The sequence below is a fragment of the Microcaecilia unicolor genome, chromosome 8, assembly GCF_901765095.1.
Source record: "Microcaecilia unicolor chromosome 8, aMicUni1.1, whole genome shotgun sequence".
In the NCBI taxonomy this organism is placed as follows: Eukaryota; Metazoa; Chordata; class Amphibia; order Gymnophiona; family Siphonopidae; genus Microcaecilia; species Microcaecilia unicolor.
In genome coordinates this window covers 55242492-55260217 of record NC_044038.1, presented here as the reverse complement: position 1 = coordinate 55260217, position 17726 = coordinate 55242492, and the positions used below count along the sequence as shown (strand labels likewise).

Genomic DNA, 17726 nt, shown 5'->3' with positions numbered 1-17726 from the left:
CCCACCCCTGAGCTGCGAGATGGTTGCCCAAATGTCTGACCTTTAGGTCCCCATGACCGTGCTGCATGGTACCCATTAGATTAAAGCAGTAGTTCTCAACCTTTTTTCAGTTGGGACACACCTGATGGACAATGGTCACATACGTGGCACACTTCATACATGACCCTCACAGACCTTTAGTCTGATACCGTATGGCAGTTCTTATGAATTAAATGTAAAAATACCCTGCCTCTACACTCCCCCCCCCCCAAACAGATGCAGATCATAACTAGCACATTTTCTCCATGTAAGTGAGTAATAGCAATATACATGTCTCCCCAACAAAGGCACACTGAGAAATACAAAACCTGAAAAGAATCCTAACTCAAAATACATGTAGCATGCCTACTATACAAGAGTAGCTTTAATTCCTATGATTCAAACAACAACCCTACCTATAAATAGGCAGCAGTACAATATTACACGGAGTCCTAGAACGCCAATAAACCTACTACTACTAAAACAGAACCTAATTAATGTTTAATTAATTAAACCTAATTAATGTTAAAAAAAACCTTTCTACTTATAAATAGCAACTCTGAACGTTGAGCACCTGATTATCATAACATGATGTCTGTTTTAGTGGCCCTTTACTTGGTGAAAACCTCTCTGCAGGAACAGGGAGTCTCTATAACCAGCCCCTCCAAATGGCACATGACTACAATTAAGAACTAGCTACTACTCCAGCCGATGACACCACTACTTCCTCTGTCTACATCTGTATGCTGCACAAGCCGGCATGTTTGAAAATATAAGTGAGATCAAATAAAAATGCTACCAACGATAAAGAACGACAGCGCGGATGCTGCAGATGACAGGTTTAGCGGCTTTGTTTTGGGTGTACCAAGATGGCGGCTGGGCGCTGGAGAAGGCTTTCAGCTTTTTGACGTCATCCCGTCTCCTGCTGTTTTCTCTCTCCGTCTCTAACCTCCTTGAGTGGGAAAGATCCGGGTCAGCCGTGGTAGTCCGTTACTTCTGCCGGCGCTGGCGAAAAAAACAGGTGAGCGAGACTCTCAAGGAAGAGGTGCTAGGCTGACTCGCGGCGGCTGAAGGGGGAGGGGGACCTGAGGTAATGGGCTTATGGGAGAGGTGGTGGATCCGCTGCAGGAGAAAGAGAGAAAGTGCATAGGGGGAAAAAACGCTATGTGTCGGCCCCGCAACACAGTAGTTAAGAACCGACCGCTGGATTAGAGTCCCAGCCCAGCTGACCTCTGACCTTAGTTCCTCCCAGGTGTTCAATGTACAAGAAATAGGAGCGAGCAGCAAGATTAGGTCTGAAACCAGGCTGTCAGACTATTTTATGTGAGATGTCGTTTACTCTCTTGTCTTCCTACGGTAACTAGTGTATTTTGACACACATGTTTCATGGGGTCCTGAGTGAAGACTATTGGCAATTAAGTTTTCCTTTCTAGCTGATTGAGAGTCAGCTCAATGGAAATATTTTCTGATGTTCAGCAGTGAAGTCCGGATCTATGCACTGTCCAAAGGAGAAAAATAACTTTGTTATGCTTATTTAGTGCTTGGTTATGGGCTTTTCATAAACAGAGAGAGCTATTGTTCCTCTCTGGCAGTGATCCAGGTGTTTGGCGAATTGATCAGGGAGCTGCAATGACTCCCTGGTAGTGTGGTGGGAAGGGGCTCTAAGAGATTATTTTAAATTTTATTTGTATAGTACTATTTTTTTGGACGCTTACACCTTCAAAGAGCCTGTTCAAAGGAACCGAAAATAGTGATCTAATTGTAGTAACGTTTTTAAAAAGCTTGTAGAAAGCCATGCTAGACAGGAGAAACTTGGCATGTCAAACCTTCCTTCTCTTCCCACCTTCACTCTGCTTGCAAAGCAGTGTCTAATCGAATTGTAGCCAATATGTAGAGCCAATTTAAACTAGATAAGTGGGATTACTGTACTTCTGTGGCTATATGATCTGTCTGATACTTACACTATGTAAGTATCGGACACCTTAGCTCAGCAAAAGCAGGAGACACTACAGATCTGCTTTTCCATCTTCAAGTTCCCTTGGCTGTGTGCCTGTGCTTCTCCCTTCTGTAAGTGTCTTCCTGCATTTTACTTTTGTGCATTGGGTGGTGTTAAATTTACTGCAGTACTTTCTTAAGCATTGAGATTTGTACTAACCTTCCTCCAAGACCAGAGAGTAATAATCTGAAAGGTAAAGCAGGTGGGCAGAAACCCATTATCCAGCACTTGAGTTTTTGGAGAGCTGTGTAATAGTAGTGTGGCTGCCGTACCCATCTCTACAGCTCATCTCAGTAAGATTTGGTGAATGGCAGGTTATATGGGGCAATGAGCCAGGCAGAAGATTAGCTTGTATACAGGTGAAAGGTTTCTGCAGGACCAGGTGTCCTGTGAGGGCAGCTATCATATAGCTATTGAACCTTTTTAGGATGGTATCTTCAGACTGAGCATTGAGGTATATTGTCCCACATTTGTGATATGAACAGATTAGAAAAATTCAGAATACTGTTGTAATTTCAATTTATTCCATCAGCAGTGGAATTAGTGAATGCCATTAATGATTTTTTGATAAATCACCTTGACCTGAACAATGGAAATTACAGCGGTGCGGGGATTAATATGTAATTAAATCTTCAAATGAGTCCCAAGCACACATACACCTCATTAATAAACATGGTATGTTATAAAGGATCTTCAGACCTAATGCATCTTGGCCGCTGAATCTGTAGGGTTTTTTTCTATATTTATTTACGTAATTTTAATTACAATCAAGTTTAATATTTGTACAGAAAAGTAAACTGACTTCACAATATTAAACGTACAAAGTCTAAGAACAAAGGAATCAATTATCCTGCCAGATATTACTCAAGTCCACAGATAAGTGGGATTACTGTACTGTTTTACAAATAATAATATAGGAATTTGCTAAGTCTGTTTACCCAAATGATACCAGTTAATCACTATCAAGAGAGCAATTATTTAGACCCCCTGTAATTTTCTTAACTGTTAAAAAAAGCTGTGAGTTGTGGTGGATCAAAAAAAACATACTTGTTCATCTGGTATTTAATAACACATTTACAGGGGAATCTTAAAAAGATTGTAGCCCCCAACTGAAGAACACCTGGCTTCGTCATCAGGAATTGCTGACGTCTCTTCTGAGTGTCTCTAGCAACATCAGGAAATACTTGGATTCTCAGTCCAAGAAAAGTTTTTTTCCTCTGTTCTTAAAGAATAGTCTCATTAGCCAGTTCTTGTCTGGTGTTAAAGCAACAGTAGCAATTAGAGTTGACGCTGTTACCAACTCATTATCAGAGGATTCCAGTATTCTTGGTTACCTTGATTTTGCTGTAGTTTAGTAGGCAAATAATATATTTGAGAAAATGGAGGAATGGCTTCAGCCACTCCTAATATTTCTTTTATGTATTTCCTTTTCTCCGAGGACAAGCAGGCTGCTTGTTCTCACGACTGGGTGACGTCCGCGGCAGCCCCCACCAACCGGAAAAAAGCTTCGCGGGACGGTCGGCACGCAGGGCACGCCCACCGCGCATGCGCGGCCGTCTTCCCGCCCGTGCGCGACCGCTCCCGCCAGTTCCTTTTTTTCCGCGCCTGGAGAGAGTCGTGCCTTGCCGCTCTCTCTACTTCAGCCGCCGGATTCTTGCGATCGCGTATACGCGGATCGCGCTTCGTTAATTTAATTTAATTTCCTTTTATCTTTTCTTTTTACAAACAAAAAAAAAAAAAGACTGCGCGTGTGGAGCACGCGCTCCCCTTTTCCCTCGCTTCCAGCGGGGACGCTACATTGCGGCCTAGTGGTCGCTCGGTCGTTTGTTTTTTCGTGGTGTGATTTTAGCCACCATTGACGACTTTGACTTCGCCGACGCGATTTTTCCGTCGATGTCCTCGAAGGTCCCGAGTGGATTTAAAAAGTGTGGTCGCTGCGGCCGGCCGATCTCGCAGACCGACACCCACGCTTGGTGCCTCCAGTGCCTCGGGCCGGAGCACAATCTCAAGTCGTGTGCTTTGTGTCTCGGTCTCCGGAAACGGACTCAGGTTGCGAGGCAAGTTCTGCGGGACCGTCTTTTTGGAACTTGCGCCGGCCCCTCGACGTCGACCTCGACGGCATCGGTATCGAAGGCCGGTTCTTCGGTACCGGTATCGATGCCCGAGACATCGGCACCGATGGCAGCGACCCCAGGAGAACAGGTCCCGTCGGTCCGCCGGTGAGAGTGGGGTTGAGAGGCCGCGTGGGCAGTCGGCCCCGGTCACTCCCTCAGCTCGTGAGCCACGGGACCGAACCCTGTCTGACCCGGTGCCTCGAGACCGAGGGGGATCGACCTCCTCCTCCTCCATGCCCTCCGGCGCCGGTGACGTGCATCGAAAGAAGGACAAAAAGCGTCGTCACCGGACGCCCTCGGTGCATCCTGAAGAGGAGTCGACGCCGAAGCGTCATCGTCGAGAGGAGAGGTCCCCGTCGGTTGTGGAGGTACCGACGCGTCGGGGTTCCGGCACCTCGGTGCCGTCTCCTGGCTCCCAGCAGCTTCCGGCACCGACACCCTTACCGGCCCCACCGCCTTTCCCGGCAGCGGGCCTGGACGAGTGCCTCAGAGCCATCCTTCCGGGGATCCTGGAAGGGCTGATGCGCCAGGCTGTGCCGGCGCCGGGGGTGCTTGCGCCCTCGGCGCCGATGACTGTGGCGCCGGCGAGCTCTAGCCCGGCGCCGGAGCTGTCGACACCGCCGCCGCTTGCGGTGCCGGTCTCGACTGCTACGCAGGTGGAGTCCCCGTCGACGTCGATGGAGGGAGCTCCGTCCCCGCCGGCGCGGGAGTCCACCGCTCGACGACACCGAGACCTCGGTGCCTCGACGTCGAGCCGGGCCCGGTACAGGACTCAGCTACATGAGCTAATGTCCGATACCGAGGATGAGGACTCGTGGGGGGAAGAGGAGGACCCTAGATATTTCTCCTCAGAGGAGTCTACGGGCCTTCCCTCGGACCCCACGCCTTCACCGGAGAGGAAGCTCTCACCTCCTGAGAGCCTCTCCTTTGCCTCCTTTGTGCGGGATATGTCGATCACCATTCCCTTCCCCGTGGTCTCTGTGGAAGAGCCGAGGGCCGAGATGCTCGAGGTCCTCGACTATCCATCACCACCTAGAGAGTCCTCCACGGTGCCGCTGCACAATGTCCTGAAGGAGACGCTGCTCCGGAACTGGGTGAGACCGTTAACTAACCCCACCATTCCCAAGAAAGCAGAGTCCCAGTACAGGATCCACTCCGACCCAGAGCTCATGCGGCCCCAATTGCCCCATGACTCAGCGGTCGTGGATTCTGCTCTCAAGAGGGCACGGAGTTCGAGGGATACCGCCTCAGCGCCCCCGGGGCGGGAGTCTCGCACTCTGGACTCGTTTGGGAGGAAGGCCTACCAATCCTCCATGCTCGTGACCCGCATCCAGTCATACCTGCTCTATATGAGCATCCACATGCGGACCAATGTGCAACAGCTGGCGGACCTGGTCGAGAAGCTCCCGCCGGAGCAGTCCAGGCCTTATCAGGAGGTGGTCAGGCAGCTGAAGGCATGCAGAAAGTTCCTGTCCAGGGGTATTTTTGACACCTGTGACGTGGCATCTCGTGCTGCGGCCCAAGGTATAGTGATGCGCAGGCTCTCATGGCTGCGCGCCTCTGACCTGGACAACCGCACCCAGCAGAGACTGGCCGACGTCCCTTGCCGGGGGGATAACATTTTCGGTGAGAAGGTCGAGCAGATGGTGGACCAACTGCATCAGCGGGAAACCGCTCTCGACAAGCTCTCCCACCGGGCGCCTTCAGCATCCGCCCCCACTGGTGGGCGTTTTTCCTGGGCACGGCAGGCTGCACCCTATTCTTTTGCAAAGCGTAGGTACAACCAGCCGGCCCGAAGGCCTCGTCAGGCACAGGGACAGCCCCAGCGCGCTCGTTCTCGTCAACAGCGTGCGCCTAAGCAGCCCCCTGCGCCTCCACAGCAAAAGCCGGGGACGGGCTTTTGACTGGATCCACGGGAACATAGCCGCCCTACAAGTGTCCGTACCGGACGATCTGCCGGTCGGAGGGAGGTTAAAATTTTTTCACCAAAGGTGGCCTCTCATAACCTCCGACCAGTGGGTTCTCCAAATAGTGCGGTGCGGATACGCCCTGAATTTGGCCTCCCTGCCTCCAAATTGTCCTCCGGGAGCTCAGTCTTTCAGCTCCCATCACAAGCAGGTACTTGCAGAGGAACTCTCCGCCCTTCTCAGCGCCAATGCGGTCGAGCCCGTACCACCCGGGCAGGAAGGGCAGGGATTCTATTCCAGGTACTTCCTTGTGGAAAAGAAAACAGGGGGGATGCGTCCCATCCTAGACCTGAGAGGCCTGAACAAATTCCTGGTCAAAGAAAAGTTCAGGATGCTTTCCTTGGGCACCCTTCTGCCAATGATTCAGAAAAACGATTGGCTATGTTCCCTGGATTTAAAGGACGCATATACTCACATACCGATACTGCCAGCTCACAGACAGTATCTCAGATTCCGCCTGGGCGCACGCCACTTTCAGTATTGTGTGCTGCCATTTGGGCTCGCCTCTGCCCCACGAGTGTTTACCAAGTGCCTCGTGGTGGTAGCGGCCTACCTACGCAAGCTGGGAGTGCACGTGTTCCCATATCTCGACGATTGGCTGGTCAAGAACACCTCGGAGGCAGGAGCCCTCCGGTCCATGCAGTGCACTATTCAACTTCTGGAGCTGCTGGGGTTTGTGATAAATTACCCAAAGTCCCATCTCCAACCGTCCCAGTCTCTGGAATTCATAGGAGCGCTGCTGAATACCCAGACGGCTCAGGCCTATCTTCCCGAAGCGAGGGCCGCCAATCTCCTGGCCCTGGCTTCGCAGACCAGAGCGTCCCAGCAGATCACAGCTCGGCAGACGTTGAGACTTCTGGGTCATATGGCCTCCACAGTTCATGTGACTCCCATGGCTCGTCTTCACATGAGATCTGCTCAATGGACCCTAGCTTCCCAGTGGTTCCAAGCCACCGGGAATCTAGAAGATGTCATCCGCCTCTCCACCAGCTGCCGCACTTCACTGCTCTGGTGGACCGTTCGGACCAATTTGACACTGGGACGTCCATTTCAAATTCCACAGCCCACGAAAGTGCTGACGACGGATGCCTCTCGCCTGGGGTGGGGAGCTCATGTCGATGGGCTGCACACCCAGGGTATGTGGTCCCTCCAGGAAAAGGATCTGCAGATCAACCTCCTGGAGCTCCGAGCGATCTGGAACGCACTGAAGGCTTTCAGAGATCGGCTGTCCTACCAAATTATCCAAATTCGGACAGACAATCAGGTTGCAATGTTTTACGTCAACAAGCAGGGGGGCACCGGATCTCGCCCCCTGTGTCAGGAAGCCGTCGGGATGTGGCGCTGGGCATGCCAGCACAGCATGCTTCTCCAAGCCACATACCTGGCAGGCGTAAACAACAGTCTGGCCGACAGACTGAGCAGAGTCATGCAACCGCACGAGTGGTCGCTCCATTCCAGAGTGGTACGCAAGATCTTCCGAGAGTGGGGCACCCCCTCGGTGGATCTTTTCGCCTCTCAGACCAACCACAAGCTGCCTCTGTTCTGTTCCAGACTTCAGACACACGGCAGGCTAGCGTCAGATGCCTTTCTCCTTCATTGGGGGACCGGCCTCCTGTATGCTTATCCTCCCATACCTTTGGTGGGGAAGACCTTACTGAAGCTCAAGCAAGACCGCGGCACCATGATTCTGATAGCGCCCTTTTGGCCCCGTCAGATCTGGTTCCCTCTTCTTCTGGAGTTGTCCTCCGAAGAACCGTGGAGATTGGAGTGTTTTCCGACTCTCATTTCGCAGAACGACGGAGCGTTGCTGCACCCCAACCTTCAATCCCTGGCTCTCACGGCCTGGATGTTGAGGGCGTAGACTTCGCTGCGTTGGGTCTGTCTGAGGGTGTCTCCCGGGTCTTGCTTGCCTCTAGGAAGGATTCCACTAAGAAGAGTTACTTTTTCAAGTGGAGGAGGTTTGTCGTTTGGTGTGAGAGCAAGGCCCTAGAACCTCGTTCTTGTCCTGCACAAAACCTGCTTGAATACCTTCTGCACTTATCGGAGTCTGGCCTCAAGACCAACTCAGTAAGGAATCACCTTAGTGCGATTAGTGCTTAACATTATCGTGTGGAAGGTAAAGCCATATCTGGAGAGCCTTTAGTCGTTCGATTCATGAGAGGTTTGCTTTTGTCAAAGCCCCCTATCAAGCCTCCTACTGTGTCGTGGGATCTCAACGTCGTCCTCACCCAGCTGATGAAACCTCCTTTTGAGCCACTGAATACCTGCCATCTGAAGTACTTGACCTGGAAGGTCATTTTCTTGGTGGCAGTTACTTCAGCTCGTAGGGTCAGTGAGCTTCAAGCCCTAGTAGCTCATGCTCCATATACCAAATTTCATCACAACAGAGTAGTGCTCCGCACTCACCCAAAGTTCCTGCCGAAGGTGGTGTCGGAGTTCCATCTTAACCAGTCAATTGTCTTGCCAACATTCTTCCCCAGGCCGCATACCCGCCCTGCTGAACGTCAGTTGCACACATTGGACTGCAAGAGAGCATTGGCCTTCTACTTGGAGCGGACACAGCCCCACAGACAGTCCGCCCAATTGTTTATTTCTTTCGACCCTAACAGGCTAGGGGTCGCTGTCGGGAAACGCACCATCTCCAATTGGCTAGCAGATTGCATTTCCTTCACTTACGCCCAGGCTGGGCTGGCTCTTGAGGGTCATGTCACGGCTCATAGTGTTAGAGCCATGGCAGCGTCAGTGGCCCACTTGAAGTCAGCCACTATTGAAGAGATTTGCAAGGCTGCGACGTGGTCATCTGTCCACACATTCACATCACATTACTGCCTCCAGCAGGATACCCGACGCGACAGTCGGTTCGGGCAGTCGGTGCTGCAGAATCTGTTTGGGGTGTAAATCCAACTCCACCCCCCAGGACCCGAATTTATTCTGGTCAGGCTGCACTCTCAGTTAGTTGTTCTTCGAAGGTCAATTTCTGTTGTACCCTCGCCGTTGCGAGCTTCAATTGACCTGGGTTCTTGTTTTGAGTGAGCCTGAGAGCTAGGGATACCCCAGTCGTGAGAACAAGCAGCCTGCTTGTCCTCGGAGAAAGGGTATGATACATACCTGTAGCAGTTGTTCTCCGAGGACAGCAGGCTGATTGTTCTCACCTACCCTCCCTCCTCCCCTTTGGAGTTGTGTGTTTCATCTTTTGCTAGTTATTCAACTGGCGGGAGTGGTCGCGCACGGGCGGGAAGACGGCCGCGCATGCGCGGTGGGCGTGCCCTGCGTGCCGACCGTCCCGCGAAGCTTTTTTCCGGTTGGTGGGGGCTGCCGCGGACGTCACCCAGTCGTGAGAACAATCAGCCTGCTGTCCTCGGAGAACAACTGCTACAGGTATGTATCATACCCTAACATATCTCGCGGAGAAGTCGTGAATTGTTTAGGAAATTATAAGAAACGGAGATTATTACTCCTTACTGATTTTTCAAGAAATTCAGTTTTCCTCCTTAAGAATGTTAAATCTTTAATTATATTTTCTTGATGAGACTGTATCTTTTGAACTTTTTTCATGTTCCTTATTTTCATGCATTAAAGTTTCAACTCTGGAGTCAACTTCTTTTGTCTTCTGCTCTAATGTAAATAAATCTTGAGACAAGTTTTGTACTTGAGGGCACATTGCTTTACTTAAATCTACAATAAGAGTCCATAAAGTGTCCAGAGTGACTTCATTGGGTTTATTTATAGATATAGGAAATTTTGTCACTATTACCTCAGTTTCTCTAGCAGGAATGACCTGTTCCACACTCACAGCTTCATTCTCCTTCAGTGCTACATAGGTTACTAGTGGCACTCCTTCCATCTGGATTCCCAGTTCTCCATCAGCCCGAGCTCCCTCGGTTGATGGCACCACCTCCCGTCTCTCTTCTCCCGTACCGACTCTGGAAAACGGGATTGAGGACGCCAAGAGCGGAGTACTGCTACCAGAGGGTTAAGGGGGAGGAGCTCTCATGTCGGGCCTGAGTGAAAGCTCTAGCCCAGGGAATTCTGCGGGGTCTTCACCCCAGAATGGACCAACGGGCTGGCATCGACGCTCTCTGAAAATGCCTGCAGTGTTCCAGATTCGAGGAAAGGTTTTGCCGCTGAGGAGCGGTGGAGGCGGGATGGCCCCTTCTCTTCGGCATCGCTAAAGCGGAAAAGATTCAGAGAGCCAGCAGGTACGTCAGACTTCAGCAGCGGCCATCTTATTATTTGTTACATTTGTATCCCACATTTTCCCACCTATTTGCAGGCTCAATGTGGCTTACTTAGTACCGTATGGCATTCACCAAGTCCGGTGTGAACAAATAACAAAGCGATTTTGTGATAGAATAAGGTTCATGTGTAGCAGACGCATTAGGGAATCGTAGAGAGGAAGAGTTGTTTTATGTCCATTACGAGCTTTGGTTTCGTTGTGTTGCAGGGTTCAGGCATTTAAGTTGGGTCCTGATGTCTCTTTAATGTATACCTTCTATTAAGTGGTTTAGACCTCAGACCTTACTCCAACATCCTTCACTGTGGTCTCCTCACAAAGAGACTCGAATCTGTAGTTTTTTATGCAGTTAGATGCCAATCCTCATTGATTCTCTGCATAGCTTGGAAATTTCAAAGAGCAAAAATGGATTTTTTAACTTAAACACATTGCACCCTGCGGGGCTAAATTCAGAATTGGATTGGTGGTCTGTCATCTGATTGGTGAGAAGGGAAGTTTCAGTTCTCCAATCAGAGGTCTGGTAGGTCTGATCAACTGATAGAGATTTAAGGGCTGGCATACTAAGTAGATGCCGCAGCCATTTTGTTATACACGAAGATGAGAACAGAAATATGTTGCAGAAGGAAGTGTGGTTTGGAAATGAATATAAGTAAGCACCGTTAGACAAGAGAGAATTTAGTTAATACGCATGTTGTCATTGCAGAGAACCTCCGTCCTGAAGAAGTTACGAAACCTGGCCAAGTCGGCTGAGGTTCTTAGCGGTCGATGTTTGCATCTTACATTTTGCTGCCAGTTAGTAACATAAAGTTGTGATAAATTAATGCTGAAGTGAAACTAGAGATTGTTGAGAATGGCAGAGTAAAGAAGAGGAAAACGTTTTAAGATAAATTATAAAAAGATGGATATAAATATACCAGCTATGCAGAGGATCAATGAGGATTGGCATCTGAATGCATAAAAAAAACTACAGATTCAGCAGTCAAGATGCATTAGGTCTGAAGATCCTTTATAACATACCATGCTTGTTAATGAGGTGTATGTGTGCTTGGGACTCATTTGAAGGTTTAATTAATGATTTTTTGGCAGCCCAAGCATGATTTCATTTCCTGGGCCTGTCAAATTTCATGTCTTTTAAGAAGCATGAGATTAATTTGGTTAGGCGCCACCTGGATTCATAAAGAAGAGATTACTTAGACTGGCTTCATTCGTGGTAACAGAGTTCTTTCTGAATACAGACACCACCCAAAAGGCATAACAGAATCATGAGAGCTACCAGAATATGAAAGGTCAAAATCAACTCAAAACATGGTTTTAAGGCTGACTCTGTGGGTCAAACTTCAGATTCTGATTCATGTCTGCCATACAAGGCACTGTGCATAGTGTGTGCGAACCCCACTGTAAGGTGGCTGCTCTTGCCAGTGTTTCTAGATTGTGACTGTCGGGATGGCCTTGCAACCCTTGTGGCTGGTAAGGGTTTCCAAGGCTATCCAGAGAAAAATATGGTTTTATATGATTTTTACATATTTCACTTTGGATAAAATGGTATGGTTGCAGTGGTACTTTATTTCTATATATTACCTTTAGAAGCAGGCTGACATCTTATTTTCATTTTTTTTCTTGTTTTCTTTTTATTTTATTTTTTTTTTATATCAATAATTTTTATTAATAAACATCAGAATAAACATATCTTCCTTAATACAAAGTATACACTTGTATATTTCCTCAATGGTGTACAATTCTATACAGCTCTCACCGTAAACATTCTCTTTTATCAATCAACTATAAATCTGCAAATGTGCAAAGATAAACATTAGTTTTCATTTCTCCCCCCCCCCCTCCCCATCAAACACCTATTACTAACTCACTTGGGTCATGGCTCTAATGTGTGTCCAAAGTTCATCATTCATATTATAAATTCCCAACCGTTTATCGGTTAGTTTCTCCATCTCCTCAATTAGGGAAAGCTTTAGGATCCAGTCTTGCTCTGTTGGTGCCACCGGCTGTTTCCAAAACCGAGCAATGACACTCTTTGCAGCTGTCAAACACATCCTCTTCAGACGTCTTTGCCATTTGACTCCTCGTCTGTTCCCTAAGCCCAACAGGCACCACTGAGGCTCACATAGAAAGTTCTTGCCTGTATGGGCAGTTATCTTTGCAGTTATAGTTTGCCAATACACTTGTAATTTCCCACAGGACCACCAGATATGTAAAAAAGTTCCCACATCCGTTGAACATCTCCAACAATACTGTGAGGCCCCTGGAAACATCATATGTAATCTATATGGGGTAAAATACCATCTCGAGAGTACCTTGAAGGCATTTTCTTTTAACAACACGCATGTTGATGCCTTATTAACTTCCACAATAATGGCCTTCCACTCATGAACTGTCAATTCCTTCTCCAAATCTTTTTCCCATTTAGTCATATACAAGCATTTCTCAAAACTCACTCCCCTTATAAATTTATACAGCCTGGATATAACTCCCCTCATTGTTCCCAGTGAGCCCCACATGTTTTCTAATACCTCATAATCCTCTGGATCGTTTCTTAGCCATCCTTGTGTGTAAATATAATGTTGGACCTGCAGATAAAAAAATCTGTCCCTATCCAAAACCCCATAATCGTCCTTGAGCTCTGTAAATAATCTCATTTTCCCATCTTCCAATAAATCTCGAAACCTCAATATGCCCCTCTCCGCCCACCTCTTTGCTATCGGATTTCCCAGCCCCACTCTAAATGTAGGTTCCCCCCGAATACAAGCATATGTAGATGTGATTCTATTTTTCCAAAAGCGTGACCTAAGGGAACCCCATAGTGTCAATAAATGCCCTACAAACGGGTTGGTAGTAAGCCTGCCCACAGTGGGGTAAGTTGAAGATGCCCATAGTACTGACTGCAGGCTATGCCGCTGCACCATCTCCTGGTCCATGTGTGCCACCACCGACCATCTTTCCTGACCCCACATGGATATCAGTTTCAGTTGTGCAGCCCAGTAATACCATTCAAGGTTCGGGACCCCTCTCCCACCCATCTCTGTTGAACGCCAGAGCAGCTTCCTGCTGAGCCTGGGAGCCTTGCCCCCCCAAATAAACTTCACTATAGCTTGTTGTAGAATTCTCAACTCCCTCCCAGGGATTGCTACCGGTAATGTTTGAAACAAAAACAAAAGTCTGGGCAATATATTCATCCTAATCGATGCTATCCTTCCCCACCATGACAGCCACTTACCCGTCCAGCCCTCCATATCCTTGCGTATTTGATGGAATAGCGGTATATAATTTAGCTGATATAGCTGAGGAATCTGAGCAGGTATTTGAACTCCTAAATATTTAATTTTATCCCTCCTTAGTTTGAAAGGAAAACTTCGGGAGAGCTCTTCCATCCTAGGTTGTGCTATAGACACCCCGATCATTTCCGATTTGTCATAATTTATCTTAAAACCAGAGAGCCTACCAAACTCCTCCAACTCTGCCATCAATATAGGAAGATGCATCCCCGGGTTGTTTACAAAAAATAACACATCATCGGCAAATAACGCCAATTTGTGTTCAAAACCTCCTATCATTATTCCTGGAATGTCCACCGATTCACGCACCCTCTGAGCCAAAGGCTCAATCGAGATTGCGAACAACAGTGGTGACAGCGGACACCCCTGTCTAGTGCCCCGTTCAATCTGAATAGCGGATGTATACCCCCCGTTTACTTTAATTCTTGCCACGGGTTTCTCGTATAAGCGTTGTATCCAACCTATCAACCCCTGGCCAAACCCCAGATGTTCCAAAACTTCCCATAGATAAGGCCAGTCCACCCTGTCGAACGCTTTTTCTGCGTCCGTACTCAAAAGAGCCACAGGGATCCCCCTCTGTTGGGCTACCCATATAACATGTAAGGAGCGTCTAATGTTATCTGCCACCTGCCGCCCCATGACAAACCCAGATTGATCAGTATGAATCAGTGCAGGCAGAACCTTTCCTAACCTATCGGCAATTACTTTGGATAAAATCTTAATATCTAGATTTATTAGAGAGATGGGGCGATAGGAGCCACACACTGCTGGGTCTCTTCCTGGTTTTAAAAGCAGAGAGATCCCTGCTTCATGCATACTCCCCGGCAAAGAATGGCCCGCCAAACATGCATTCCCAACCCTCAACAACATGGGCCCCACCTCCCCTACAAAAGTCTTATAAAACCTGGCAGAATACCCATCCAGGCCGGGCGCCTTCCCTCCTTGGAGACCCTTAATCACCCGTTGGATCTCTTCAAGATGAAATGGAGCCTCTAACTGTTTGCGTTCCAAACTTGACAGCCTTGGAAGACGCAGCTTTCCTAAGCTCTTCCTGATTTCTTCCCCCTCTACCCCCCTTTCCCTACAGTATAAGTTCTGATAAAATTTTTCAAACTGATCTCTTATTTCGTTTTCTTTTTATTTTAACCATTTATAAACCCATTCTATCTAAGCAATTCTAGGTAACATATATTTCTGGGACATAGACCATAGAAGTCCTTCCGGCACTATTGACTAACAAAATAACATACACTATCTAACTTAATACATTTTTGACTAGCTTTCAAAGGCAGTATCATCTTCAGATCACAAAAGTTAGTCCAATAAAAAACGTATCATCTTTTTTTATTTCTATTATATATTCCATTTAATTTACACTACGTATATTACTCACCACTTTTTTTGTTTAGTTTTCTTGTTTTAAGTTTTGTTCTGTTTTTCTGACTACGTGACTTGACCAGGGCTGGAAAATATTAGTTTCTGGGCACTCCAAGAACATTTGAGCCATAGAGAAACAAGCTTCTTCTGCCCAATCCCACATTCCTCCATGTTCAAATTTATAAGCTGTTTTTTAAAATGGCAGGTATTGATACAATTAAACCGTTAAAAAAACCTTTTTTTTTTGGCTAGTTCTGATGTGCTTTAAATTTGACTTCATGGGTCTGTATCAACACAGAGCACATAAGTGTATTGAATTTTAGCAATCTGATAATTTCATTTCTGTTGATAAGAAGGGGGCAATTCTATAACACCATATCCCAATGCCACATGACAAGAGCATATTTTACAATGGCTAGAATGCTAGCGTAACCTCGCATTGGCGTACCTTAACATTTACGCGCCTGCTGTTACCAGCCATAGACCTCCTGGACCTGCAGTCACTTAAATACGGCAAGGACTCAGGTAACAGACAGTATTCTGTACTTTTTCATGTGTGCTTAGCATGTAAATGCAGTGCTCAGTTATAGAGTTACCCTTCATGTGGCCAAGAATCCAGGCGACAACATAAAGTGGCCCACTCTTGGGACAGGGTGTTATCCTGTCACTTGGACCATGGAACCTTCTTTTAGAAAACAAGGTTGTTTTTTACATGGAGGTTTTTGTGTGTGAGTGGGTGAGTAGGAGTATGAACAGCCTGTTTACTGAGCACCCTGGAAGAATGCCTTGATAAGCTGGAGCTAGGTCTCTTCAGGATTCTGCTAGGATTGTTAGGAAATCTGCTGGCTATTTCCCCAGAATGCATTAGGGACAGCATTCTGGGGAAAATGTTTTAGTATTTCCCCCTTTTCTTATTATTTTTTTTCTTTCATCCTAGGCACCTTACGATAATCAGATCATACCCAGGTCCTGCTCTTCTTTTATGCACAGAAATACTTCACCCCCCCCCCCCCCCCCCAGTATGGTGCCATTCCTTTGGGTTTTTTATGCACAGAAATACTTCATCCCACCCCTCCCCAATATTATGCCACTTTGGGTTTTATATATACCCTGGAGGAAAGGAGAAACAGGGGTGATATGATACCTTTCAAATATTTGAACGTCTGTATTAATCCGCAAACGAATCTTTTCCAGAGACGGAAAGGCTGTAGAACTTGAGGACATGAAATGAGATAGAAGGGGGCAGACTCAGGAAAAATGTCAGGAAGTATTTTTTCATGGAGAGGGTGGTGGATATGTGGAATGCAGGAGGTGGTGGAGATGAAAACGGTAACAGAATTCAAAAATGCGTGGGATAAACATAAAAGAATCCTGTTCAGAAGGAATGGATCCTCAGAAGCTTAGCCGAGATTGGGTGGCAGAGCCTGTGGTGGGAGGCGGGGCTAATGGTTGGGAGGCGGGGCTAGTGCTGGGCAGACTTCTACGGTCTGTGCCCTGAAAATGGCAGATACAAATCAAGGTCATGTATACACACAAAGTAGCACATATGAGTTTATCTTATTGGGCAGACTGAATGGACCATACAGGTCGTTCTCTGCCGGCATCTACTATGTTACTATGTTGTTTGTTTGTTTTCTTTTGTTGTTGTTGCTTTTTTGCAGCCCAAATATGACCCAGAATTTTTGTTTGCATTAAATCTTAGCTGCCAAATTCTAGACCATTCATCAATTTTCACTAGATCCTCATGTTATCCACACCTTCCTGGGGACCACCCTATTACAGATTGTGGTATTGTCCACAAAGAGGCAAACCTTACCCAACAACCCTTCTGTAACATCACTCACAAGGATGTTGGTACTATAAACCAATAGTAGCAGACTGTCTCTTCTTCTCAATGTGGGACTGGTTCTTATTCTCAGCCCATAAGGAGCATTGTTCCTAAGGCAGAGATTCTCCAGCAACCCTGTTGATAGGATCAATTTAAAATTTTAAAGCCTGGTTATTTTTTTTTTGGGGGGGGGGGAGGGAGGGGAAAAGAAGAGTTGAGAGAGAGAGAGGTTTTTATTTATTTATTTATTTATTTATTTGTGGCATTTATACCCCGCTCTTTCCCGCTCGATAGCAGGTTCAGTGCGGCTTACAAAGTGTGGTACAATGTAACACGGAGGTAATACAGGTTTGGGAACAATGTAGCAACAAGATGACAATTACATAAAGTAGGTTGTTACTGGAGATAGGGATGTGACACCAAGCCCCCTGTTTACTAAGCGGCAACACTGATACGGCCCATTCAAAGTGAATGGGCTGTGTCAGCATTAGTACCATCACTCGCTAGCACTGTTTAGTAAACAGGAAGGCAAGTCTGCTGCAGGGGTGGCTGGGTAGGTGATGAACTGAGAGGCTTTAAGTTGTGGCTGCTGGGAGCAGGTGGACGAGCAGTGGGAAGAGCTTAAGACCTGCAGCTGCTGGGGCCGATGGGCAATAGAGAACTGTTAAGGCTGCAGCTTCTAGGGGGCTAGGTGGGTGCATCGCCCACCCACCCACATTTAGCAGCTGCAGTTTTAGCCTCTTTCTCCCATTGCCTCAACAGTTGCAGCCTAAAGCCTCTCTCCTTTGCCAGATACGCTGCAGGGGGTGGACAATGGAGAAGAGCAGTAGCTTCTTAGCCACTCCTTCCCTGTTACTGTTTAAAAAAAAAAAAAAGCATGACCTACATCACATTGAGCACATTAT

General features: G+C 47.4%; 1 protein-coding gene across 2 annotated transcripts in view; it reads left to right on the top strand.

Annotated features, from left to right (window-relative positions):
- Positions 1 to 961: 961 nt before the first annotated feature.
- TBC1D24 (TBC1 domain family member 24) overlaps positions 962 to 17726 on the top strand; it is a 78420-nt gene continuing 61655 nt past the window's right edge. For both annotated transcript variants that reach the window (XM_030211837.1, XM_030211836.1), the window contains exon 1: positions 962 to 1039. The gene's annotated coding sequence lies outside the window, so the exon portion shown is untranslated. The remainder of the gene's footprint in view (positions 1040 to 17726) is intronic.